The sequence below is a fragment of the Emydura macquarii genome, unplaced genomic scaffold (assembly GCF_026122565.2).
Source record: "Emydura macquarii macquarii isolate MOO-44397 ecotype Brisbane River unplaced genomic scaffold, CSIRO-AGI_Emac_v2 contig_3287, whole genome shotgun sequence".
NCBI lineage: Eukaryota > Metazoa > Chordata > Testudines > Chelidae > Emydura > Emydura macquarii.
In genome coordinates this window covers 1211957-1239319 of record NW_027133424.1, presented here as the reverse complement: position 1 = coordinate 1239319, position 27363 = coordinate 1211957, and the positions used below count along the sequence as shown (strand labels likewise).

The window sequence follows — 27363 nt, the reverse complement described above, 5'->3', positions numbered from 1 at the left end:
CTTTCGTGGAACACCCAATGGGTCACAGAATGAGGGATTGGGAAAGAACTGCTCTGCTCCCTCCCAGAGCTGTTATAAATAAAATAAGTCTTTAGCAGAATGGAGACAAAAACAAAGCTGGTTTTTAGGATTCTGGTACTTACCTCCCTGTTTGCTAAAGTTGGCTTTGGAAAGTAGGACTCTGTGCTTTATGGATCCCCTTACTGCTCCCAATGTGGAGCATTACAATAGATCTCCAGTTGCTGTATACTGTGTATGCGCCTATTCCGTATGTTAAAAATCCCCCTGACTACGAGAGAGAGATTTGAAAGAAATCTGGATCTGAGTTTTGTTAAAAGATACTGCCAAGATGGTCCTGTATTGGAAAATGAAATGTTTCTCTCGTGTTTACCAACACCAGTTAGATTGTTAAAAACCAACAGGACTTTAAACTCCAAGGGACTTGCCAGTACTGATGCTATCTGTCTTCGACTTGCACTTCCCTCAGTGTCAGCCGGGAAACTGGACTGGACAGTTTTGCTTTATTTCTGATATTAAGTCCAGTTTGCTGCACATCAGTTACTTATTTCTTTTTCAGACATGGGGTGGGGGTTTAGAACCTGTACTGACCTTCAAGCCACCTCATTTACATTGATTTTTAAAACTCTGAAAATACACATTTTCCCCTGATACATAAAAGTTGGACCTAAACTACTTGTTTCTGCCCCTTGAACTTGTGATCCAAGGAAGTTAGTCCTTTTGATAATGCTCGTGGCTTTCTTTTATAAATACAGGACAATTGCTGGATTTTCTGGCTTTGGTAGACCTTTATAGGTGTTTTGCATAGAGCCTAGTGTGTGGGTTCCTGCAATCTTGCATGAATTTAAACCACACTTTTCACCCAGCAACTGAAAATACAAAGAATAGATTTAATATTATAATTCAGTTGGCAGAAAACCCAGGCAGGTTATATAGAAGTAAAACAAGATCTTTAAAATTAAGTCCTGTCTCGTCAGACAGTTATCCTCAGACCTTACAAGATAAGCGTTGGGGCTAATCAGTGCAAGAATGGGAGACAGCTAAGGAAAGTATAGATATTTTGGGAAGCCATGGGTGGTGATACAGGAGATGGCACTATTACCTCATAAACTGAGCTCCTGACCACTTATGATTAAAGATCCCATGGCATTGTCTACAGTGGTAGGAAAGTTAATTCAGGTGCCTTGGCAACACTTCCAGTTTGGGTAATTACTTTCTGCCTCCTTACATCTCTTTGTGGTTTCAGTTGCACAGGGTTTTCTACTTCCTTCCTAAATTGGCATGTGCAGTTGCTATGCAATGGTTAGTGTGGAACTCAGCAGCTGTTCGCCATGAATTAGGTAATGCCTGCGTAGTCTGTCAATTGCTTTGGGAACTTTCAGGGTAAAATGTGCTATAGAAATGGAAAATAATGGTTACCAAACAAGATACTGCCCTCTTCTGAGAGTTCAAAAGCTTTAGGAACAAACATTTTTGTAGGATTGAAATCACTGCTGCCTTTGTACTGTAAGATTTGGGAATAACTTTGGCTGTCTCCGTTTGAATGTCTGTTTGGGATGGATGATTGGGAGTTTTTTTAATTAAACAGAAAATCTCCACCCTGGAGAGAATGCACATAAAAATATTCTTCTGCTTGGAAGAATTCTGCTGGATCGAGAGAGATTCCATTCACTTAAAATGAGGAATATTGGCAGAACCAGTAATATCTGTCAGTCTGATAGAAATTTTTCAGGTGCATCCGCTTTTGGTACAATGACATTAAAAAAGAAGAGATGAAAGACCAGGAAGTAGGAATACATGAGACCTGCACTTGTTTGAGGAGCAAAAAACAGAATGGAAGAAGGGGGTAAGGGGTTATCCCTGGCCCCAGCTTCCTCCCTCTCCCCCATCACTGCAAATGGATTGTTCCTCTAATCTCCATCCCTAGGCACTATGCTGAATTTGACAGTAAAAGTAGCTGTCAATGTAGGATCTGTGGTCTGTTTGTGTTCCAATCACAATAAAAATTGACAGCTACACAAACATAACTGTTATTTTTTTAACCTGTTTGACGTTCTGCAGAGGAAATGAAATACAAGGGAATTCCTGGGTGTCTAGCCGTTCCTGTCACTTAGTGTAATAGTTCAGCTTGCACTGGGTGTCCTGCAACAATATAGACTTTAGACAGTAGGGAATACTATATCTGCAACTGTGAATTAGCAGGAAATTGATTTTTCTTCAAGTCATGGTCCCTATGTGTATTTCACATGTGTGCTGTGACAGGGTCAGACTAGATGGCTACCGGAGAGTGCTAGAAGGCCAATATATCAGCCCCAGGCTCAGCAAGTCCCTTTTCCCCCTACTGGCTGAGCAGGGGTTACTCTAGGTTAATTAACACACTTGGAGCCAATGAAGGCCCTGCCCAGGACTTGTTAAAAGCCTCCCCTCCAGAGAAGGAGTTGTGGGAGTGAGGTGAGCTACCAGAGTGTGTAAGAAAGACACTGTCAGAAACCAGGAGGGTTTCGGGGAAGGAGCAGAACACTGGCAGGAGAGAGCCCTGCAGGTACAAAGACTGGGGGAGGGAAAAACCCTGCCTGAAGGAGGCAAAGGACCTTTCCCAGGCCTGGAGGCCTGAGGGAAAAGACCCTGCCAGAAGGGGAAGCTAGCACTGGACATTTGGTTCAGCCCTACCACACCCAGTGGGGCTGTCAGGGGTCAAGAGCCTGTCTGGCAAGGAGGCCAGGAAGAGAACCTGTCCGAGCAGAGTATGGACATTAAGTCGAGGGGCACAGGAAGTAACCCAGGGAAGCTCGCAGCTTTCCTGAAGCCACAGTATGAGGCTGCTACTTGTAGGGTCCTTAGGTTGAGGCCCGGAGTCAAGGGTGGAAGCGGGCCCCTCTCACCTCCTACCAGCCATTCACTGGAGGGGCAAGAGCCCCAGCGAAGAGGCAAGGGCCTGTGAGAACCAAAGACAGGACCGGGAGGCTTAGAGAGGCTGTATTACCCTCCCCCACCAGTAGAGGGTGGAAGAACACTAAAGGGTGAAGCAGTTCCCTGACCTACCGCTGGAAGGAAGCACTGGGCCCACCAAGATAGAGAAAGAGCTTTGTCACAGGATGCATGCACACCATGCACCTGCGTCTGGAGACTTTTAGTGTGCTGTGTCTGTCAGTCTGCACTTGCGCAGTTGCTCTCCTGCCCTGATTGACACCTCTCCAATTCTGTCTTACCACTGCATGGCCTGAGTCGAAATCTTTTGTGTCCCAGCTTCTTCCTCAGCTGCATCATTTATCTTTTAGACTTAACATAATGTAGTTAGTTGTTTTTCCCCCACCCCACAGAGATTTCCCGCCAGGAAAGCTGGTATGATGTCCAGAGTCCTGGGGTTTGAATTGTTTCCTAACCCTGCTAGTTTCCGGGTGTGGTGAACACCAGTGCTGTCTCTCCTGCCTAGGTGAGGCTCACATCTTAGCTAAGTGCAACGTTTAGACTCATAGACTTTAAGGTGAGAAGGGACCATCATGACCATCTAGTCTGACCTCCTGCACATCACAGGTCACAGAACCTCAACCACCCATTCCTGTAATGTGCCAATGACCTCTGGTCGAATTCCTTAAGTCCTCAAATCTTGATGTAGACTTCAAATGATAAAGAATTTATCATTTATGCTAGTTCAAACTGGCAAGTGCCCCATGCTGCAGAGGAAGGCAAAAGACTCCGACAGTCTTTGCCAGTCTGACTGGTGGGGGGGAATTCCTTCCTGACCTGAAATATGGCGATCAGTTAGACCAGTGGTTCGCAACCTTTTTTGCTTGAGGGCCACAAATATCATTTTTACAACCTTGAAGGGCCACCAGTCATAAAAATAATAAAAACTCATAAAAATGTATTGACGTATACACCATTAAGGACTACAAATCACTACATATGAAAAGTAAACATTTTGATGATATTGTGCTTATTTTTACATTCACTATTTTACACCTTCAAATCACTCACAGTATGTCACACACTCACAAAGCACTAGTGTAGGTGAGTGACTGTCACTACACACTGAAGCACATGGCGTGGCAGCAAGCTAAGTCACGATGGGTGACCTGCTAAGTGCAGGCCAAACCAGAAAGCACTGATGCTTAGAGTTTTGCCCCTCCTCAAGCATGGTGGGTCTTGGCTGCTCCGCCAGCAGCGTCCTCCCCCACCAGTGCAGCCAGACGGAAGGAATTCAGCAAGGAGACTACCTCCTTGCTGATTTCCCATCCCCCTGGCTTCAGCAGGGAAACCGCATACATCCAGTAGCCCCATGCCTCCATCTGGGTCCCTAGGCAGTGGGTCCCTCCTGCAGCCAAGGGGATGACAGATCAGTGCTTCCCTCCCTCTGGCTCCAGCAGAGACCTCAGCACCTATGGACCCAGGCAGAGCGCTTTGGCGTGCTCTCTTCAGATGTGGCTCGGGTGGTTTACCGCCCTGCCCTGCATCCTCTGAACAAGTTGGTTTGCCTTCCTTCCTGAGTCCTAGATTCCCTTTGCTGGTGGGAGTCCCTGTGCAATGTGTGCCAAGGAGTCTCCTTCGCACAGCCCTCTCCGACCAAGTCATTGGTTACTGATACTTCTCTTTTGGATTGGGGGGCATCTGGATTTGTTGAGGGTGCAGGCCTGTGGTTGGAACAGGAAGCTTCACTCCGTATCAATGTGCTAGAACTTCAGGCCATCTACAATGTATGCCATGCCTTCCAAGACCACATCAGAGATGCAGTGGTTCACATACTCACTGACAATACCACTGCAATGTACTATGTGAACAAGCAAGGGGGGGAGGGGCATATTCCTGGTTACTCTGCCTGGAGGCAATCAAGCTGTGGCAATATTACATCGAAGAAAACATTCTGGTAGCAGTCTACTTGCCAGGGGTGCAAAATAGTCTTGCAGACCATCTCAGCAGGGCTTTCTCCCTGAGCCTGAAAGGAGAGTGTTTTCAGGTTGTCTTCTCAATGTGGGGCATCCTCGCAATCAATCTGTTTGCAACGAGGGAAAACAGGAAGTGTCGACTATTCCACTCCTGAGGGGGCCTCAGCGTAGGCGCTCTCTCCAATGCCTTCCACTGCAGCTGGCAACTGGCACTTCTGTACACCTTTCCTCTCATTCCGATCATTCCACAGGTTATCCTCAAGCTCCAGGGGGATCGAGCCAAACTCATCTTCATTGCTCCAAAGTGGCTGAGACAGAGATGGTTCTCAGAGCTCCTTGCTCTCTTGGCTCAGCCTCCCATCCCACTTCCTCTTCATCCTGATCTGTTCACTCAGGACTACAGCCAGAACCTCCATCCTGTGATGAGCTCCCCACATCTTATGGCATGGCTGCTGCATGGCTGAATGAAGAGGTGGAGCAGTGCTCAGCAGCTGTCCAACAAGTCCTACTCAACAGTAGGAAGTCTTCCACTAGGGCAGCCTACTTACCAAGAATCTCTTCCACTTCGCTGTGGTCCTTGACCCATGGGACACAACGGACAAGGGCTTCCATCCAGAAATCAGGCCTTGTGCTCAGTTTACTGAGTGTGCAGTTGGCAGTGTTATCAGTGTTCCATCCCCCCAGTTCAAGGGAAATCCGTTTTTTCCAGTGTCATAGTGAAGAGATTTCTGAAGGGGCTTTCTCTGGTCTGGGAACTGGTTCCCTTATAGGATCTAAACACAGTTCTGGTGGCATGGATGGGCCCACTGTTCGAGCCCCTTGCATCCTGTCCACGGCCTCTCCCTGTCTCAGAAGACCGCATTCCTGATAGCCATCACTTTGGCAAGGAGGCTGAGAGAGTTACAGGCCCTCATGGCTGAGCCTCCTTACACTCAGATCTCCAAGGACAACCTCCCAAGTTTTTATCAAAGGTGGTCTCTGAGTTTCATCTGAATCAGGCGGTGTATTTACCTGTTTTTCCCTAAGCCGCACCCTTCCCCAGAAGAACAGTGTCTTCATACTCTGGATGTCAGCCGATGTCTACCTTTTATATAGACAGGATTAAACAGTTTTGTGTTTCACCTCACCTGTTCATCTCATATGCAGACTGCATGAAGGGGCAAGACATCTCCAGCCTGTATCAAGGCTGCGAATGAGATAGTTTTGGCTATGCCTCTTCAGCGGGTATGGGCTCACTTCACGAGAGTGCAAGCAACGCTGATAGTGTTCCTCAGTGACATTTCCATGCTGGACATTTGCAGGGTGCCATGTGGTTGTCCATACATATATTTATAGATATGCTATTACTACATTTTCGGGGGCGGATACAAGCCTTGGAAGAGTGGTCCTATGATTCTTATTTCAGTAGACTCTGAGCTCCGTCTCCATATAGGGGTACTGCTCACGAGTCACCTAAGTGGAATACACATCTGCATCTACCTGAAGAAGAAGAAATGGTTACTTACCAGGTGTATTCCACAACCCACCCTCCATCCCCTCTGCACTGGATTCTCCTCTCACAGGCTTTTGGCGTGAAGGAACTGAGTGGGGTCAGAGCAGTATAGCCTCATATAGCCGGGGAGAGGCCACAGCCAAAAGGCACGAGCACCACTCCTCCATGGGTACTGCTAGGCAAAAGACTCCATCTCTGGTGCACTGTGTGTGCAAACACTTAAGTGGAATACATGTCTGCCTCACATCTCAAAGAACCACAGTAACGGTAAATAACCATTTCTTATTTGCAAGGTTAAAGCAGATAAACACACACACACAAATGAGTTACAGTCTTAGGTTTCAAAAAGTAATAGAAGCTGCTGTAATGCGCAAGCTCTGTATGTCCTTTACGGCTAACCCAAGCTAAGCAGCTTGGGCATCCCTTGTTTATGCTTGGCAGTATTACCAACTCCAAATTCCAAGTAGCACAGTGATGATCATTTCTCTTTAACAGGGATTTTTATTCCCTTCCCCCAGCATTCAAGCTGTGATGGGAGAAGAGCTTGTTCAGTACCCTCTTCATGGGTGTGGGGAAGGAATCTGCAAAATCTTTTGTCCATCGATGTTCCACAGTGGTTTGGCAGGTGTCTATAGGCTTTCTTTTGTTCTGCTGGAGATGACCTCTTTTGACGTAAACTAGTATTTCACACTTGGTAATGCTTCTCTCCTGACTGGAGGCAGTTTCCAATCTTAGGGTATGTCTATACTGACAGCGGCAAAGCTGCCGCCATCAGATCAACTTATCTGGATCAGTGTAGATCCGCTCAATCGATCAGGAAGTCGACGCTGGTAATCCACCCCCTCAAGTGGCGCAGAGCAGTGAAGATGGTGCTCAGAAGAGAAGCACAGCAATCGACGGGGAGTTACACAAGCTACTCTGTGTAGCTTGCATAGCTCCTGTTCACTGTGGCCGAATTTCCATGTATGTGTAGACAGGGCTTTGCAAACATTTTTATAATTACAGAGCAAACACTTAAATATTACCATACAACATGGTATACAGATATTATAGGTAAGATTAATGCATGCAGCATCCTATAAGCATTTCAGAAGAGATCTGAACACATTCTTACAACTCTAATAACTATTTTAACCATACTGACACACAGGCAAGCCAGATTGGTTTCCAGCTACACATTTGTTGGTATTCAATGGGGCCCAGGGGCCTTGGCATGAGTTGGCACCTGGACTGCCAGCATCACAACATGATCTTATACAAGAAAATAATTTCTTTGAAGAGCATTTTTTTTAGAAAATACTCCTCCTAAAAATTGTGAGTTCAGGCAGCATGCACCAATTGTTAGGGATTTTGTCTGCAAATTTAGAGCACTGTTATTAATGGGAAATAATTTTTTGCATTCCTAATAGCATAGAAATACAGGGGGCTGTGACTGGATTTCAGTTGGCTCTAATATAAATATTTTTGGTAGAAATGACGTGTAATTACTGTGAAGCAGAAGAAATTACTTTGTATATAATATGTAGAGAGAACACATGATGAGGATTAAAGGTTTTATAGAAATTTGGAATATCCAAACAAAAAAATCCAACAAAATTTTTAACCCACACTGTGCCATGACGTATACTGTACAGCATGTGCGACAGGCAAATTATTTAAAACTAGTAGGACTGTTTGAGTTTTGAAACTGTTTACTGGAACTCTTTTTGCAGGTAACTTATTGGTAGGTGCCATAAATCCAACTGTACTGGGCTCAGAGGGAGCCATGACAACCTCTAGTAGCCTTTCTATTGATAAACATGTCATAGCATTAGAGTCTTTTGTCTGAAGTCCATCCCAGTGGTCTTGCTGAGGGAGCTACCAGCAGCGAACAGAGTACAGATATTTTTGCCATCGGCTCTGTTCTCATGAGCTGGGGTGTAGGCCTGGCTTGGACATGGGTGAGGCCTCACTTCTTGGGAAACAAGATTAGGGAGGTAAATGGATCAGCAGGCTGAAAACAGAATATCTGTACTACCTGAGATAAGGGGAATACCCAGGGGAACCTTTTACAATGAACAAGATAACAATGGAGAGACAAGGTGAGTGAGATAATATCTTTTATTGGACGAACTTCTGTATCCATATTCTAAAGGACTATTCAAGGGGAAATGTCCTGTTAACACCTCTGCAGTCATCGGACAAAAATGGGGAGTTAGTGGGTTACAGTGATCAACACACCTTTCAAGATCTGTGGGTCCTACACATGTCTGTCACAACATCTGGTGTGCCTCATCCAGCGCACTAAATGCCCCAATAACAACTATGTGGGTCAAACCAGACAATCATTAGGCTCTCAAATGAACTCATACAGGAAAATGATAAAAGACAAAGACACACTACCACCTGTGAATGCACACTTTTCACAAAGCGATCACTCAGTATCTGACCTATCAGTCCACATCTTTCAAGGAAAACTGCACAATACTTTCAAAAGACAAACTGGGGAGCTTACATTCATAACTTTGCTAGATACTAAAAATCATGGACTGAACAGAGACACTGGATTTATAGGTAATTACAGCGATCTGTAACCCACTACCTCCCCCCCTTTTTGTCCTATGACTGCAGAGGTGTTAATGGGTCACTTCATCTTGAATTGTCCCTTAAAACATGTGCTAAGTACTATGCTAAACTCTCTAGTCCACCTTAGCTGTGACAGTCTGAGTACCTTTCCCAGACCCAAGGAAGAGTTCTATGTAGCTCCATAGCTTCTCTCTCTCACCAGCAGAAGTTGGTCCAATAAAAGTATGACCTCACCCACTTTGTTTCTCTAATACCTGTTGTACTCGGTGTGTTGGTCACCGATGTTTATCAGTGTAGGCTGCGTGCATGTGTCCCTATGTAGATGCTGTCCCAGCTCTGGCCAGGAAACTGAGACGGCTCTCACTATCGAATGAGTCAACACGACCACAGATTAGCTGAGCAACGAAGGCACCCAGGCCAGGTTTATTGCGTGTGGCACAATGAGAAATGACTTACAGAGTATCTCTGGGTCAGTTTCGCATAGGCGGCGTTACAATGGTCTCGGCCCAACGGCAGGACTTTCTGTTATCCCCTAGACCAGATGCCGGTATTCCCTCTGACACCCTCTTTTATACACTATTACATACACTTTCGTTCTGCCCCCTTTGACGTAGGTAGTTGCCACCCTCTTGACGTAGTCTAATACCACCTTTTTCCGTTGATTGACTGATTTGGGCAACACCACTCCATGTATCATTTCTACCCATAAAAGTGTCATTTCAGAGAGTTAGTATCTTGGTACCGCCTATACCTGCTACATATTTTAGTAATATTTTGGCAGTCTTACAATCTTGCAGTATCAGCACTTTCCTGTACCATAGAATCATAGAATCATAGAATATTAGAGTTGGAAGGGACCTCAGGAGGTCATCTAGTCCAACCCCCTGCTCAAAGCAGGACTAACCCCTGCTATATCATCCCAACCAGGGCTTTGTCAAGCCGCAGCTTAAAAACCTCTAAGGATGGAGATTCCACCACCTCCCTAGGTAACCCATTCCAGTGCTTCACCACCCTCCTAGTAAAAAACTTTTTCCTAATGTCCAACCTAGACCTCCCGCCCTGCAACTTGAGACCGTTGCTCCTTGTTCTGTCATCTGCCACCACCGAGAACAGCCTAGCCCCATCCTCCCTAGAACCCCCTTTCAGGTAGTTAAAGGCCGCTATCAAATCCCCCCTCACTCTTCTCTTTTGCAGACTAAACAAGCCCAGTTCCCTCAGCCTCTCCTCATAAGTCCTGTGCTCCAGCCCCCTAATCATTTTGGTTGCCCTCCGCTGGACTCTCTCCAACTTGTCCACATCCTTTTTGTATTGGGGGGCCCAAAACTGGACACAATATTCTAAATGCGGCCTCACCAATGCCGAATAGAGGGGAATAATCACTTCCCGTGACCTGCTAGCAATGCCCCTCCTAATGCAGCCCAATATGCCATTGGCCTTCTTGACAACCAGGGCACACTGCTGACTCATATCCAGCTTTTTATCCACCGTTACCCCCAGGTCCTTTTCTGCAGAGCTGCTGCCCAGCTCGTCGGTCCCCAGTCTATAGCTGTGCATGGGATTCTTTCTTCCTAAGTGGAGGACTCTGCACTTTTCTTTGTTGAACCTCATTAGATTTCTTTTGGCCCAATCCTCCAGTTTGTTTAGGTCACTCTGTATCCTATCCCTACCTTGCAGGGTATCTACCACTCCCCCCAGCTTAGTGTCATCCGCAAACTTGCTGAGGGTGCAATCTACCCCATCCTCCAGATCATTAATAAAGATGTTGAACAAAACCGGCCCCAGGACCGACCCCTGGGGAACTCCGCTTGTGACCGGTTGCCAGCTAGACATGGAGCCATTGATCACTACTCGTTGAGCCCTATGCTCTAGCCAGTTCACTATCCATTTTATAGTCCATTCATCCAACCCATACTTCTTTAACTTGCTGATAAGAATACTGTGAGAAACCGTATCAAAAGCTTTGCTAAAGTCAAGGTATATCACATCCACCGCCTTCCCCACATCCACAGAGCCGGTCACCTCATCATAGAAAGCAATCAGGTTGGTCAGGCATGACTTTCCCTTGGTGAATCCGTGTTGACTGTTCCTGATCACCTTCCTCTCTTCCAAGTGCCTTAAAATGGATTCCTTAAGGACCTGCTCCATGATCTTTCCAGGGATTGAGGTGAGGCTGACCGGTCTGTAGTTCCCCGGATCCTCTTTCCTCCCTTTTTTGAAGATGGGCACTATATTTGCTTTTTTCCAGTCCTCAGGGACCTCCCCCTGTTGCCACGAGCTTTCAAAGATAATAGCCAATGGCTCTGAAATCACCTCAGCCAACTCCCTCAGCACCCTCGGGTGCATTGCATCCGGCCCCATGGACTTGTGAATGTCCAATCCTTCTAAATAGTCTTGAACCTGTTCCTTCAGCACTGCGGGATGTTCGCCTCCTTCCCATTCTGTGCCACCCAGTACAGCAGTCTGGGAGCTGATCTTGTCTGTGAAGACAGAGGCAAAAAAGGCATTGAGTACCTCAGCTTTCTCCACATCCTCCGTCACTAGGTCGCCTCCCTCTTTCTTTAAGGGGCCTACACTTTCCCGAATCTTCCTCTTGTTGGCAACATGCCTGTAGAAACCCTTCTTGTTCCCCTTCACGTCCCTTGCTAGCTGCAACTCCAATTGTGCTTTGGCCTTCCTGATTTCATTCCTGCACGTTCGAGCAGTGTTTATATAATCCTCCCTAGTCATCTGACCAAGCTTCCACTTCTTGTAAGCTTCTTTTTTGCGTTTAAGTTCGCCAAAGACTTCTTTGTTAAGCCAAGCTGGACGCCTACCATATTTGCTATTCTTTCTGCACATCGGGATGGTTTGCTCTTGTGCCCTCAATAAGGTCTCCTTAAAATACAGCCAGCTCTCTTGGGTTCCTTTCCCCCTCATATTAGCCTCCCAGGGAATCCTGCCCATCAGTTCCCTGAGGGAATCAAAGTCCGCTTTTCTGAAGTCCATGGTCCGTATCCTGCTGTTCCCCTTTCTTCCTTTCATCAGGATCCTGAACTCGACCATCTCATGGTCACTGCTGCCTAGGTTGCCACCCACTTGTACTTCCCCTACCAAATCTTCCCTGTTTGTGAGCAGCAGGTCAAGAGAAGCACGGCCCCTAGTTGGTTGCTCCAGCACTTGCACCAGGAAATTGTCAGCGACACTCTCCAAAAACTTCCTGGATTGTTTGTGCTCTGCTGTATTGCTCTTCCAGCAGATGTCAGGGTGATTGAAGTCTCCCATGAGAATCAGGCCCTGTGAACTGGAAACTTTCCCCAGTTGAGTAAAGAAAGCCTCATCTACCTCATCCTCCTGGTCTGGTGGTCTGTAACAGACACCCACCACGACATCACGCTTATTGTTCTTGCTTCTAAGCTTAACCCAGAGACACTCAACTGACTTATCTCCAGTTTCATACTGGAGCTCAGAGCAGTCATAGTGCTCTCTTACATACAGTGCAACTCCTCCCCCCTTTCGCCCCTGCCTGTCCTTCCTGAACAGTTTATACCCATCCATGACAGCGCTCCAATCGTGAGAGTTATTCCACCAAGTCTCAGTTATTCCAATCATGTCGTAGTTTCTTGACTGTGCCAGGACTTCCAGTTCCTCTTGCTTGTTTCCCAGGCTTCTTGCATTTGTGTACAGGCACTTGAGATAAGTAGCCGACTGGCCTACTTTCACAGTATGAATCGGGAGGCCTCCCCTGCTGCCCCCTCCTCCTTCTGCTTCCATGCGGTGTCCCTCTTCCCCACTAACCTTCGGGCTTAGGTCCCCGTCCCCCGTCAAAACTAGTTTAAAGCCCTCCTCACTAGGTTAGCCAGCCTGTCTGCGAAGATACTCTTCCCTGTCTTCGTTAGATGAATCCCGTCCCTTCCTAGTAATCCTATTTCCTGGAACAGTTTCAGTTTCAGTTTCAGTTAACTTGAGTGACCCCTTATACTTCTGTTCACTCGGCTTTTTCCATTTAGGCCTTAGCCTGTTTTACAGGCCTTAAGCTCTCACTTCTTACTACAATACCCTGGGACCAACAAGACTACAAAAACACTGCGTAAGAAAACAATGGGTAGGATAAGCCTGGACTGTAAAAGGAGGTAGTGAATATGGCTATGTCTACACTAGCACTTTTGTCGGTCAGAGATATGAAAAAAATACCGACATAAGTGCTAGTGTGGACAGTGCTGTGTTGGCGGGAGGCACTCTCTCACCATCATAGCTACTGTGACTCATTGGCATAGAATGGATACATGGGAGACCTTACAGCGGCCCAGCTGCAGTGGTACAACTGTGCTCTTGTAAGGTCTGTAGTATAGACTGTGACGGGGCCAACCCTGACAGCTATAGCAGGGTGCTGGAAGGCATATATATCAGCCCCAGGTTTAGCAAATCCCTGTTCCCTGGGTGATCCAGCTGGGGCTACTCCAGGGCAATTAGGTTAATTAGGCCAGCTGAGGCCAATCAAGGAGCTTGCCCCAGCAGTTAAAAGCCTCCCTGTCAGACAGATGGGGGCAGCTGAGAGGGAGTTGAGTGGAGGAGTGGAGCAGAGCTGCTACAAGGCTTGGAGTCAGTGGAGGAGCGGAGTAGAGCAGAGCAGAGCTGCTGCAAGGTGTGGAGCCGGTGGAGGAGCTAGTGTGGGTGTGGCGAGAGCACCCAGCCACGGGAGTTAAGGAGCCTGTCCAGGCAAGACCAGAGGATGCCAGCCCCAAAGAGTCTGAAGGAGGACCACAAGCCGGGGGGGCTACAGATGAGCGACCCAGGGAAGGTAGTAGCCCCTGGACTAAGCTGTTTAAGGCTACTCTTCGCAGGGTCCCTGGGTCGGGGCCTGGAGTAGAGGGCGGGACCGCCCCACCCCACTCCCATCCAGCCACACCACCGGCACGCCCCACCCCCCCCACCCCACTCCCATCCAGCCACACCACCGGCACGCCCCACCCCACTCCCATCCAGCCACACTACCGGCATAGCCGTAGGGAGCGCAAACCCACGGGGCCAAACAGGCCCACCTCGCCACAAGACATAACTTAATTTACGCATGGACAGTGTGTAGACCGAGCATGGTGTATAGGGGCTGGTTCCTACAAAAGTGACCAGGCTAACCCCAAAACATGTAATACGATATATGGTAAATGCAGGGTAATGAATATAAAGGAGGACGTTTGCTGTGTAACTTTGGACGTGTGGTGTCCGGTACCCATCACCTACACTTCAGCCTGAACAGCTCCAGTGTAGTGTGATTGTATGCCAATAAAGAAACCTCAGAGATGCGTTTGGAGTTGGGAGTTGAACTGAGTTCTTGGGAACTAAGTGAATAAGGTCTCAGAGGCCACCCCAGCATGGGGGAGGCACTAAAATACCCCAGAATCATCCTCTTTTAAGGATTCCGACATTTAAACCACAGCTGGTACGCTCACAGTGAGGTTATCCAAACCTGACACTAAGGGCCATATATAGTTTGCAAATAATGACACTTAATTTTTAAAGGCAAAAATTAATGCACGTGACCATGATTGCATCTTCCTTGACTGACTTCATAGAAACTTCCTGCTGTTTGAGTTCACTAGCAAAAAACGCCTGCAGTTGATCGATTTTTTTTTTTTTTTCCTCACCCTACAGTTGTAGGGGAGAGAAGCTGGACTCCACCAACCACTCTGGGTTAGTACTTTGAGTTGAGATGGTCTTACTGTGCTGCTGTTGCTCTGATGTGGCCCAGCAGATGGTGCCCTCATGAGGATAGTAACGAGGCGGTGGGTAGAAAGAGTTGTTGGCATTGTGGTAGATTTGTCTGGAATTCGTTGGGAAGGAAAGGACTTTGGTCTGATATTTCCTAGCATTGTCAACTGATCGTTTATTCTGTTAGAAAAAACCTCGCTTATATTCGGCAATTATTCTGTCCCCAGTTTATAACTGAACACATTTGTGGGTATGATATCACTGTTGGCTTGAGTGTGCAAGTTACTGTACAGCTTAAATGTCAGAGTTCAAAAATCTAAGTGCACAGGGTTTGTTCAGCCAGATTTACAAATGAAATCCAGTTAAAGTTCTTGGCAAGAACTGCTTTCCACATTTATCAAACTGACACACCGGTCGGAGAAATAAAATACCGCTAAATATCAGGTGCTGTAGAATGCCTGGGGAACTAGAGTCATTCTAGAGCAAGAGCAGTGCTGTTCTTTTCCCACCATTGTCCAATTTATCCAAGTTTCTAAACAAATGTCTGTACAAGGTAATTGATTCTCCTTTCTTTGTTCCTTTGGATCTATTTCCATATTTTAAATCATGGCCCGCAGATCAGCCAGGTCAGAAGGGAGGGTTTGTGGCCACATCAAAAGTCCTTCAATGCCCAGAATATCTAGAGTGCCCAAATGCAGCTTATGGTCGCTCCCCACATGTAACTGCAGGGGGAGGACAGAGATGATCAGCTGCAGTCTCTCTTGCTGGTGGACTCAGCCAATAATCAGTTTGTAGATCATGACATCTTTCTTGGCTCACGATGCTTGGCCCACATCTCTCTTCCTGCAAATATTGGAAGCCAGTCAGGCCTGGTCTACACTACAGAGTTAGGTCGACATAAGGCAGCTCCAGGGGTCAACATGGGGCAGTGGAGCTCCAACGGTCAACCTAGAGTGGCAGAGCTCCAGCGGTCAGTTCCCCACAAGGCGACACTTAAGTCGGTGCAAGTGCTTCTGATGAGGGCAGAAAGAGGGGAATGTAGACATGAAGTGCTGATTTAATTACTGCGGTGGTTGTAGGTTGACCTAACTTAGGTTGACTTAATTTTATAGTGTAGACAAGCCCTCAGACTTGCTCCGGGTCTTGCCTTCACTCCAGATTCTGTCCTGTAGCCATATAGAGTGGCAGATCAGCATGTTTGCCTTATCTATTACCATCCTATCTCTTAAGTCCAAAGTTGCCAGCAGAGAGTGGTATTGTCCTTCCCTTTTACGGAATGACACTTTTTCTAGGGTTGTTTGCTGAAGAGGATCACCCACCACTCTCCTCCTCTTCTCCAACAAGGTAGAATCTGCCAATGGCCAGTAAGTACTCTGTCTGCAAGGAGATCTTTCAGAATCCACAAATGCTCCCAGCGTGAGCCTGGCCTGTTGGGATCTCTGTAGCCCCCACATCTCCAAGGGCACCTCCATTACCTCATAAACAGTCTAGAGTAATATAGCTTAGACAAACCTGCTATAAATGCACACGTGGCTGAAAAAACGCAGAGAATAGTCATCAGTGGTTCATAATTGAGCTGGAAGGGCATATTGAGTGAGATCCCACAGGGGTCTGTCCTGGGTCTGGTTCTGTTCAGTATCTTCATAAATTATTTGGATAATGTCAGAGAGAGTACACTTATAAAGTTTGCGGACGATACCAAGCTGGGAAGGGTTTCATGCTCTTTAGAGGACAGGATTAGAATTCAAAATAATCTTGACAAACTGGAGAAATGGTTTAAATTAAATAGGATTAAATTCAATGAGGAAAAATGCAAAGAACTCCATTTGTGAAGGAATGATCAATTGTACAAATACAAAATGGGAAATAACTGCCTACAGATTGGAGGATTGGGCCAAAAGAAATCTGATGAGGTTCAACAAGGACAAGTGCAGAGTTAGGATGGAAGAATCCCAGGCACTGCTAAAGACTGGGGAGCGACTGCAAAAAAGGACCTGGGGGTTACAGTGGACAAGAAGCTAGATATGAGTCAACAGTGTGTCCTGTTTGCCAAGAAGGCATATTGGGCTGCATTAGTGGGAGCATTGCCAGCAGATCGAGGAAAGTGATTCTTCTCCTCTATTCGGCATTGGTGAGGCCACACCTGGAGTATTGTGTCCAGTTTTGGGCCCCCCATTACAGAAAGGATGTGGAAAAATTGGAGAGAGTCCAGAGGAGAGCAATGAAAATGATTAGGGGGCTGGGGTACATGACTTATCAAGAGAGGCTGAAGGAACTAGGCTTATTTAATCTGCAGAAGAGAAGAGTGAGGAGGGATTTGATAGCAACCTTCAACTGTCTGAAGGGGGGTTCCAAAGAGAATGGAGCTAGGCTGTTCTCAGTGGTGGCAGATGACAGAACATGGAGCAGTGACCTCAAGTTGCAGTGGGCGAAATGGAGGTTGGATATTGGGAAAAACTTTTTCTCTAGGAGGGTGGTGAAGCACTGGAATGGGGTACCGAGGGAGGTGGTGAAATCTCCATACTTAGAGGTTTTTAAGGCCCAGATTGACAAAGCCCTGGCTGGGATGATTTAGTTGGGGTTGGTCTTGCTTTGAGCAGGGGTTTGTGCTAGATGACCCACTGAGGCCCCTCCCTAGTCTTCTATGACTCTAAAGAGCACTGCAGAAAAGGATCTGGGGTTTATAGTGGATCACAAACTAAGTATGAGTCAACAATGTAATACTGTTACAAAAAGCATTCTGTGATATATTAACAGGCGTGTGGTAAGCAAGATAGAAGAAGTAATTCTTCCACTGTACTCAGCACCGATAAGGCCTCAGCTGGAGTATTGTGTGCAGTTCTGGGCCCCACATTTGGGAAAAGATGTGGACCAATTTGAGAAAATCCAAAGGAGAGCAACAAAAATGATTAAAGGTCTAGAAAGTGTGATTGTAGCAGATTGCCACAGGCTCCCTGCCCTTCTGGGTCCTCTGGGTGGTCTCCCCCCTCTGCAATAACTGGACTCGTAATCATCACCCCGTGCAGTCACCCCTGCTGGTTTATTTACAGTTCACTGATATGGTTCCTACTCCTGAATCAGACCCGCGTGGCCCAAGGCTCTGGGCTTCTCACCTGTTCTATCAGGAGGCAAACTAAGGAGCCAAGCTCCTACCCTCCTCCCTGGCCACGCCTCTCTCTCTGGTTTCTCCCTGGCTTGTTTATATGTTCCTTCCAGTGAGGGGAACAGCTGTTCCCGCTTACCCCATTAAGCCCTGTCCTGGCATGGGTTAATAAGGCGCCTTCAGCTGTTACCCTTTTCCCTTCTGTTGGGACTCTGCTAGTCCAGGTTACTCCGGCCCAGGCAACCATGGGCGGGGGGCCGGGTTTGGCAGAGACGCCAAGGGGCTTCCCCCTCCACTCTGCTACTGTGACCTATGAGGAAAAATAGAAAAAACTCGGTTTGTTTAGTCTGGAGAAGAGGAGAGGGCCATAACAGTCTTAAAGTATGTAAAAGGTTCTTATAAAGAAGGGGGTGATAAATTGTTCTTTTTAACCACTGGGGACAAGGTAAGTAGTAATGGGCTTAAACTGAAGCGAAGCAGATTGCGGTTAGAGATTAGGAAAAACTTCCTAACTGTAAGGGTACTGAAGTAGTGGAATAAATTACCAAGGGAGACTGTGTAATCTCTGTCATTGGAGGTTTTTAAGAACAGGTTAGACAAACATCTGTAAAGGATGTTCTTCGAGTGCTTGCTCATGTCCATTTCAAGTAGGTGTGTGTGTGCTGCGTGCGTAGGCATAGGAGAGTTTTTCCCCTAGCATACCCATTAGGTCGAGCCAGATGTCCCCTGAAGTCACACTGCCTTGGCGCCATATATAGGGCCCTGCTGACCCACCACTTCTTCAGTTCCTTCTTACTGCCCATTATGGTTGTTGGATCTTCTCTCTCTCTCTTCGGCAAGCAATCCTCTAGTGTTTCTTTATCAGTCATCTGTAAATAGTTCAAACAGTTAGATTAGTTGAAATAGTTAGATTAGTTAATAGCTAAGTTTCTTTTAGGGGGCTTGCCCCGGTCCCAGGGATTTAAACCGTGTGGGTCCTGCTATAAATCTACGTCCAAGAGTGACCCACACGACTCCTGTCTAAAGTGCCTCGGAGCGTCACACCAGACTGACAGGTGCAAAATCTGCAGGGACTTTAAACCAAGCACAAAGAAGGAGAGGCAGCCCTACTTCCCCAGCCAGCAGGCCAGCTGGATCCCAGCTCCTCGGTGTGGAGAGCACCACGCTAAGTAAGGGAGCCAATGGTACCGAGGAAATACACGGCACCCAAGGTCTCCAGGCACTGCTCCCTTCAGGCACCGAAGTTGTCCTGGCACCACTCCCACTCACTAGTTCCTGATAGAGGGCGCTCCCCCCACTGTGAGATCAGAGAATACCAACGGAGCACGCACTGGACAGGGACTCAGGACCCGATTCCATCGGAGGTGGCACTGTTTTCTCCAGGCCCTATGAGGGGCACGTTGAGTCCGGTGCCTGCGGACTCCCCGACAAGAGAGAGCCACGTGCGGGACCTGGATCTCCCATCCACAGTGGATACCTTTGAGGCGGCTAGAGAACCGATTACCAGTTAGTAAGGCCTCCGGCACCACAAAGGAACATGGTGCCATCTAGAGGGAAACCAGCCATGATGCGGCACCGCTCCCGATCATCAAGGAGCCACTCCCCAGCACCGTCCAGGTGGGCACCACTTTATCCCCGCAATCCAACTTGAGGTCCTCCAATTCAGAAGCTGAGTCATATATATCCCACTGCAGCAGGCCCCACTCCAGGAGAAGCTGACACGGTCAGGATCCTGGACGAGTTTCTCTCATGGGGCCCTGGTAAGCTTAATGGCAGCTACCACCACAGTGGCTCTTCTGGACACCTTGGGCTTACCATTAGGTCCCAGGGTTACTGATATTCTCTTAGCTGGTGCACATTGAACAAACGTTTTCAGAGAACTGTCCACGCTGACACCAAGATCTTTCTTGAGTGGTAACAACTAGTTTACAACCTACCATTTTGTATGTATTGTTGGGATTATGTTTTCCAATGTGCATGAATTTGCATTTAACAGCACTGAATTTCATCTGCCATTTTGTTGCCCGGTCACCCAGTTTTGTGAGATCCCTTTGGGCTTCACTATTTTGAGTAACTTTGCATCATCAGTAAACTTTGCCACATCACTGTTCACCCCTTTTTCCAGATCATTTATAAATATGTTGAATGGCGCTGATCCCAGTGCAGATCCTTTGCAGATACCTGTTATTAGTGCTTCCCTTATTCTGGGTGCTACATGTATACATGTATATGAAGAAAGATTGGAGTTGCATGAGGTCTAGGAAAATAAGATTTTCCATACTGGGTCAGACCTTTTGTCCATTATCAGCCTGACTCTGCCAGTGACTAAAGGTTAAGAGGAAGATGACACAACACCCAGCTAATGGCCCATTGTATTGGGCACTGTATACACTAATAACAAAAGACAGCTCCAGAATTTACATTCTGAATAGATAAGACATATGAAGTGCAAGGAACATGTAAGCCAAGTGATCAACAAGATGGGTAGCAAACAATATGGTAACGCTTTGCCTTTTGGTTTTTAAAATTTGCTTTGTGTGTTCTTTTAAACTCTGTCCAGTGGAGCAGGAGGTGAGTTAATAGGAGCATGGGCCTGGGAGAAGGAAGGGCACTAAAGGCAGGGGAGGGGAAGGGAGGTAAAGGGGACGATGAAGGACAGAAAGTGAAGTTGCAGCATAGATGGTGAGGGATGGAGGGAGTTGGAGAGAACAATCGCCAGTCAGTGAGGAGGAAAAAGTTCTCAGAAGATAAACATAAGAGTGTCAGAGAGTTCCCAAAGTGCCAGTGGAACCACTGCTGCTGCCAGCTCCTTTGCGGGTAGGGAGCCTCCTGGCTCCCGGGGAGTGACTTCACTCAGAGTTTCTGTGTCTTCCAGCCCAAACAGCTGGGAGGAAAAAGGTTTTATTTTCTGTATAGCTGCTCTTGTTAGGACTGCCACATGTTATGCATTTTGTACATCATACAGTTGTTAGGTCTGTCACTCATTCCCACAACTCTGGTAAGGTGTCACACTTTTTTTTTCCCTTTGGAGGAGGGGGAGGAAGACGGATCAGTTTCTAGCATAAAGGAAGGCATCCCAGAGATCATAAGTTTTAGACCCCTCTCTTCTGCTTACTGCTGTTAGCACTCCTTTGTTCTCCTTATCATTAACCAATGCCTCATGCTCCTGCCTTAGGGGGAAGCAATTGTCAGTCACCCATGGTTTCCTTCAGGTGTCCTCTGCATTTTCCCTCTCATGGGATGCTCTGACTGGTGCAGCCTAAATGATAAAATTCTACTAGCAATAGTCATTGGAGCATCCATGCAGCCCCTTTCCCCCCTTCGGACATTCTATGGCAAGGATTTAAAAAGACTGTGGCACTTCACTGCCTCAGTTCTTTCAGCCAAGAACAGCTGGTGGGTTACATTGTTGCTGTAGGTGGGTAGTTTATATAGGTTAGTTGTTAAGGGTTATATGTTTTTATTTAGAGGTAGATAGCTAACTGATAACATGCTGGATCCAAAGGCTAAGAAGCCTGGATTCAAAAGATGTCTCATGCCCAGCAGAATTCTGAGCATCAGATACATTAAGGTAAGGGTATTCTCCCTCTAAATGTTCAATCTGCTCAACATTTGCCAGAAGGGCAGACACACAAAATGGGCTCCAAGCAATTTTATTGCTGGAAGCACTGTCATGACAGTTCTCAGAGACTGGCTTTGGCTCCGCCTCCAGCCAATTCACCAGGAAGTAGTGAGATTCATCTTTTATGTCAGGCACAGGATCTGAGAAAGCGAAAGAAGAAAAGTTCTGGATCAGTCGCAGACTCTGTTTCCAGAGCTGTCCTGTTACAGAGAGACTTGGTTGTGGTACCGAGGAAAAATTGCAGCTCTCCTCGTTTTCAGCCTCACTACAAAGACACAATCTTAGAGAGAAGGACTTACAGGGACAGAATCTCATTATGGAGCCAGGCTCTAATTCAAGCTCTCAGTGCAGAGTTAGTAACCCTCCCTCTACAGATCCAACAGTATTGGATACAGAGGAGCCTGTCCTGATGGTGAGGTCTAAGGATCCAAGTGAGATAACTGTTGAGGGCTCATTATCTAGTTCATCTTCACACCATATTACTGTTAAAGCAGCAGTTCATCAGGCAGATCCATCTGTGACTCTGACAGTTGAGCCAGGCACTGCATCTCAGGCCATGTTAGGTTTGTTACCACTGCAAGCTGTCTGCTTCTCCAAGAGTCAGCAAAGAAAGGGCCAGGTGTTCTCTGCTGCTGCCTCCTCCAAAGACCCCTTTGGGACCCCCAAAGAAGAACTTCTCACCACTCTCCTTTTCAAGGATGTTGTTGTCTCCATCTGAGTCTTGAATGGATTGGGGCCAGAAGACAGATGTGGATCACAGATTAGAACCAGGAAAAAATAATTATAATTATAATTCAATGCAGCCCAGCTGGATCTGCAGGCACAGAGATATTTCTAGCCAGCTCTGTCAGGGGGTTTTTGGTCTGAGTGGCATGTATCTCCTTTGGAAAGGAGGTCTCACTGGCCATTTCTGACACCTTAGGAGGAAGGACCAACATATGGGGACAGACCTTTAACAAAATAGTATCAGCAGGGGGCAGGGGACAGTCAATTGTCAGATCCAACGGATAAGGACCAGTCAATGCAGTTTACTCAGACCAAGTTACCTGTGGAAGTAGGTGAAATATTACCCAATGAGGAGGAACTGGAGCTGGCAGAGTCTGATTCAGAATTAAGGCATGTGACTTCTCCAGATATAGATGTGGAGACATCTCAGTATCATCACCATCGGAAGGTGCTGTAGCCTTTCATGAGTTAGTACCCTAAATGTTGAAGACATTAGATATTCCTTCTGTTTTTGTGAAGGAATCATCCCATCTTACCTTTGATATTTTGGGGGCAGCAGCTAGTCAATAAGTCAACTTCTCTTGTTAGAGGGATTGCTTCAGCCAGCAAAGGCAGCTTGGAAAATTCCCTTTACCATTCAGTCTCTATGTAAGAAGGCAACAGATTATATAACTTCTCTCAAGAAGGACTTGCTATGTTTCATAGTCATCCACCTCTAAACTTGTTGATGGTCAAAGCAGCACCTCGTCGATCAAAAGGTGTCCAGGCTCACTCTACTCCATCAGATAAAGAAGGGAAGTGACTGGATGCATTAGGAACTAAAATATTTTCTTCAGCTGCATTAAACATACACATACTCAGCTATGAAGCTGTCATAACTGGGTACCAGATTTATCTCTGGAGCAATTGCTCTCTCTTCTCAATGCACTTCCAGAGGAACACAAACAGTTACCAGTGCAGTTTTGACTGAATTACTGAATGTTGCTAAGTAACAATTGAGAGCAGCTTTTGACTCTTCAGATATAGCTTCAGCTGTCTCACTAAGGACATGCATGGTTAAGATCAGTGGGACTCCCTCATGAGACATGACCTTCCATTGGAAGAAGGTCTATTTAGTATTCAGACTGATGAGGTACTAGAGAAGATGAAGATCTGCTGATAGATCTTAAGGTTTCTTTAATACAGGGACGAGGCCATATTTAACTCCATTAAACAAGGATCAAAGGCTATACCCTCCTCTTTCACTTCATTACAGTTATCGAGGTAGACATATCATTTCCAGCCTCAGTTATAGCCACAACACCAGGTACAACAGTGGAAGAAATGCAACATTCACAATAATAAAGTCAAAGTTTTGTCTACTTTGTCCTCTACGGTTCCTCTGAGACATCAGATTTGACATGATGACACAGAACTTCAAGCCAGACCACTTGGGCACTGTTCATTCGCACTTTGTGGACCAGTTGTCCTATTTTCATTACGGATGGGAGTTAATAACATCGGACAAATGGATTTTAGAAGTTATTTCATGATGTAATTCAGTCTAAAACCTTTCCCCCCGACAACCCACCTGCTTCATATCTGGGCAGAAATGAAAATCATCTTGATCGGTTGAAAAAGGAGATTCAGTCTCTACTACAGTTGGATGCAATAGAGGTCATTCCATGAGATCACAGAAGGAAGGGCTTTTGCTCACGTTATTTTCTAATCCCAAAACATATCGGGGGACTTGGCCCTATTTTGGATTTATGGAGATTTACACAACTATAAAGAAATTTTGCTTCCACATGTTGACTCTAACTTCTGTAATACCTTTTTTTCCTCCAGGATTGGTTTGCAGCTGTGGACTAGAGGTATACTTCCGCATTTCTATAAGACCATGTAATTGATAGTACCTGCATTGTGTTGTGGGAGAGGGCCATTTTTAATACAAGGGCCTCCCTTTTGCGTTGTTCATAGCACCCAGGTTGTTTACAAAATGCCTGTCTGTTATGGCAACATACCTAAGAAGGCAGGGGATGTATGTATACTCATACCTTGATGGCTAGTTAATAAAAGTGTTGTCCAAGGGAGGGATCTTACTATGTGTACGTCAAATATATTCACATTTGTTAGTCTGGGATTAACTTTTTCTAATTTATTTGTATGTCTAAACCCTACTCAAAGGATTCTTTTTATAAGAGCCATATGGTATTCAACTGTGGAGAGAGCTTTACTCCCAGAGGAGACAGAGATCAAAATAAACACATGTGTATATCTCCTCCACCAATTACCAAAACAATCAATTCTTTGCTTCCTTTGGTTGCTAGGTTTGCTGGCATCAACCACAGCAGTGACTCCTTAAACTCATTTTCAGGTGAGAGACCTTCAGCAGAGGTTAGCAAAGAATTACAAACCAGATATAGACGGCATGCATCAAAAATATTAATTCCACAACAGGCATTAACATCATTAATGTAGTTGATAAACAAGAAAATGCAATAAAAAATACATCAATAATACTGACCATCCACCTTTGGACAGGGAGCCCATCTGAAAAATGAAGTGTAGGTCAAAGATCAAGTATTTTAGAACTGAGAGCAATCAGGCTAGCTCTAAGGTCTTATCTAACTCAACTCAAAAACAAAGCAGCCCAGGTAGTAAGAGACAATGTGACACCCTTATATTATATAAACAAGCAGGGGGAACTCACTGTGCAAAATTATGCAGGGAGGCCAAAAGTCTTTGGAACTACTGTATAGAACATGATATTAATCCAGCAGCAATTCACTTAGCAGGGGAACAGAACAGCCTTGCAGATCATTTGAGCAGATCAACAGTTTAATGCACAAATGGTCCTTGAAGCACAAAGTAATGAATCATCTCTTCAGTTTACAGGGAAACCCAATAATAGACCTGTTTGCATACAGCGACAACAGGAAATGGCAGAGATATTGTTCCGGGGCAGGCAGAGACAAGGAATCCATTTCTAACATGCTGGGATCTGGGTCTAATGTATGCTTTTCCCCATTTCCTCTCATTCAGAGAGTGAGACACAAGGTAAGACAGGACAAAGCCAGGGTGATTTTGATAACGCCAGCATGGCTCAGGCAGCATTGGTATTTGGATCTGATATATCTGTCACATATTCACATTCCCTCCCACCTTTCCCCACTACCTCCGAGTCCTACTTACCAAAAGGCTTGGGGCTGCAGGGGAAGAATTGAGGCAGTGAAGTGCTACGCTCCTTTTAAACCCTTACCCTAAAACATATGGAGTTCAGCTGGGGGCAAGGGAGGCACGTGGATGCTCCAATGGCTACAGGTAGTGGTATTTTACTATTCAGGCTGCACAGGTTAGAGAATCCCATAAGCATAAATATGCAGAGTCCATCTCGAAGAACCTGGGTTACAGGTAAGTAACCTTCATTTCTCAGATAAGAGAGCTGAGAGGGTGCACAAGATCGCTGTAAGCGGAACTGGAACTAGAACCCTTTAACATCATAGACCCAAATCTTACTTTTTGTGTCATGCTGCCTTTTAGAATAAATTGGCCAAATTATGTGCTGATGTTAATCCATGCTAACAGTGTGGGTCAACCACATATACAGGTCTGAGTCTGTTACTGCCTCCACACTAGCGGAGCTGCTCCTTTAGCATAAGTGACAGAGAATCATGCTTTGTTTAGTTTCTGTAGATGACACAACCAGGGTGTCATTTCACTTGGCTGTGTTGTCTGTAACCATTAGACCATCTGATCCCCCAGTCAGGAATCCAGTGCTATTTCACAAATAATTGTGTCACCTGCAGGTGAAGTGTGTATGTGTGCTGTAGTTCTCTCTATGGGCTCATTGTCATAAAGTTTAACAGCAAGTTTTTCCCTGCTAGCTGAAATGACCATTTGCTGTACTACAGACCTGAAGATTGTGGATTGAAACACTTCTGAAAACTCAGGGGGTGGGTAGAAATATACAAACTAGTGTGAGGGCCCTGGAATAATAGTTATTGTTGAAACTATTTTATATTTCACAACAGTATGGGAAGGAGGTGAACATCCCACAGTGCTGAAGGAACAGGTCCAAGACTATTTAGAAAGATTGGACATACACAAGTCCATGGGGCCAGATGCAATGCACCCGAGGGTGCTGAGGGAGTTGGCTGATGTGATTTCATAACCATTGGCTATTATCTTTGAAAGCTCGTGGCAACAGGGGGAGGTCCCTGAGGACTGGAAAAAGCAAATATAGTGCCCATCTTTAAGAAAGGGAGGAAAGAGGAGCCGGGGAACTACAGACCAGTCAGCCTTACCTCAATCCCTGGAAAAATCATGGAGCAGGTCCTCAATAAATCCATTTTAAGGCACTTGGAAGAAAGGAAGGTGATCAGGAACAGTCAACACGGATTCACCAAGGGAAAGTCATGCCTGACCAACCTAATTGCTTTCTATGAAGAGGTGACTGGCTCTGTGGATGTGGGGAAAGCGCTGGACATGATATAACTTGACGTTAGCAAAGCTTTTGATATGGTCTCTCACAGTATTCTTATCAGCGAGTTAAAAAAGTATGGGTTGGATGAATGGACTATAAAATGGAGAGAGAACTGGTTCCTGCTTCCCCATCACGACTCGTACATATTGATGAACCATGTCTGTAGACATGTATGCTTGGTCAGTTGTTTTACCTGGGTGATGAAAGTACACATTAAGGGGTCATTAACATGAAGAGAATTAATTTTGCAGTGTCATAAGCAATTATACCACGTACAAATTGAATTCAATTTTATGAGGCAAAACTATTCTTTGAGGGGAACCAAGAAACCAAACCACCACAAACCTTAAAACAAGTTAACAGAGCTGGTTAGACATTTTTTAAGGAAACATTTTTTCATTGGAAAATGTTGATTAACTGAAACCAAAACTTTTCTAGGAAACTTATCAGTTTTTACACAACTTTGTTAGGAAGATGTCTCGGGTCCAGGATGGAATTTCTGGTCAAAAAGGGGGAGACCTCAGTGTAGCCCATTGGTGAGAGCACTCACCTGGGCTGGGGAGGCGACCCAGCATTCAAGTTCCTGCTCTTTGATTCTGAATTATTTGCAGTGTTATTGTAGTCACATTGGGCCTAAGATGTGAAAGAAACCAGGTGGGCGAGGTAATATCTTTTATTGTACCATCTTCTGTTGGTGAGAGGACAAGGTGAGCTGAAGAAGAGCTCTGTTGAGCTTGAAGGCTTGTCTCTTTCACCAGTAAAAGATATGCCTCATCTCTCTTGTCTCTCTGATTCTGAATTAGA

The 27363-nt window shown here is 46.0% G+C and overlaps 1 protein-coding gene across 3 annotated transcripts in view; it reads left to right on the top strand.

The window, feature by feature from the left end:
- Positions 1-27363, top strand: part of ATF6 (activating transcription factor 6) — a 233779-nt gene that overhangs the window by 66902 nt on the left and 139514 nt on the right. The window lies entirely within an intron of this gene.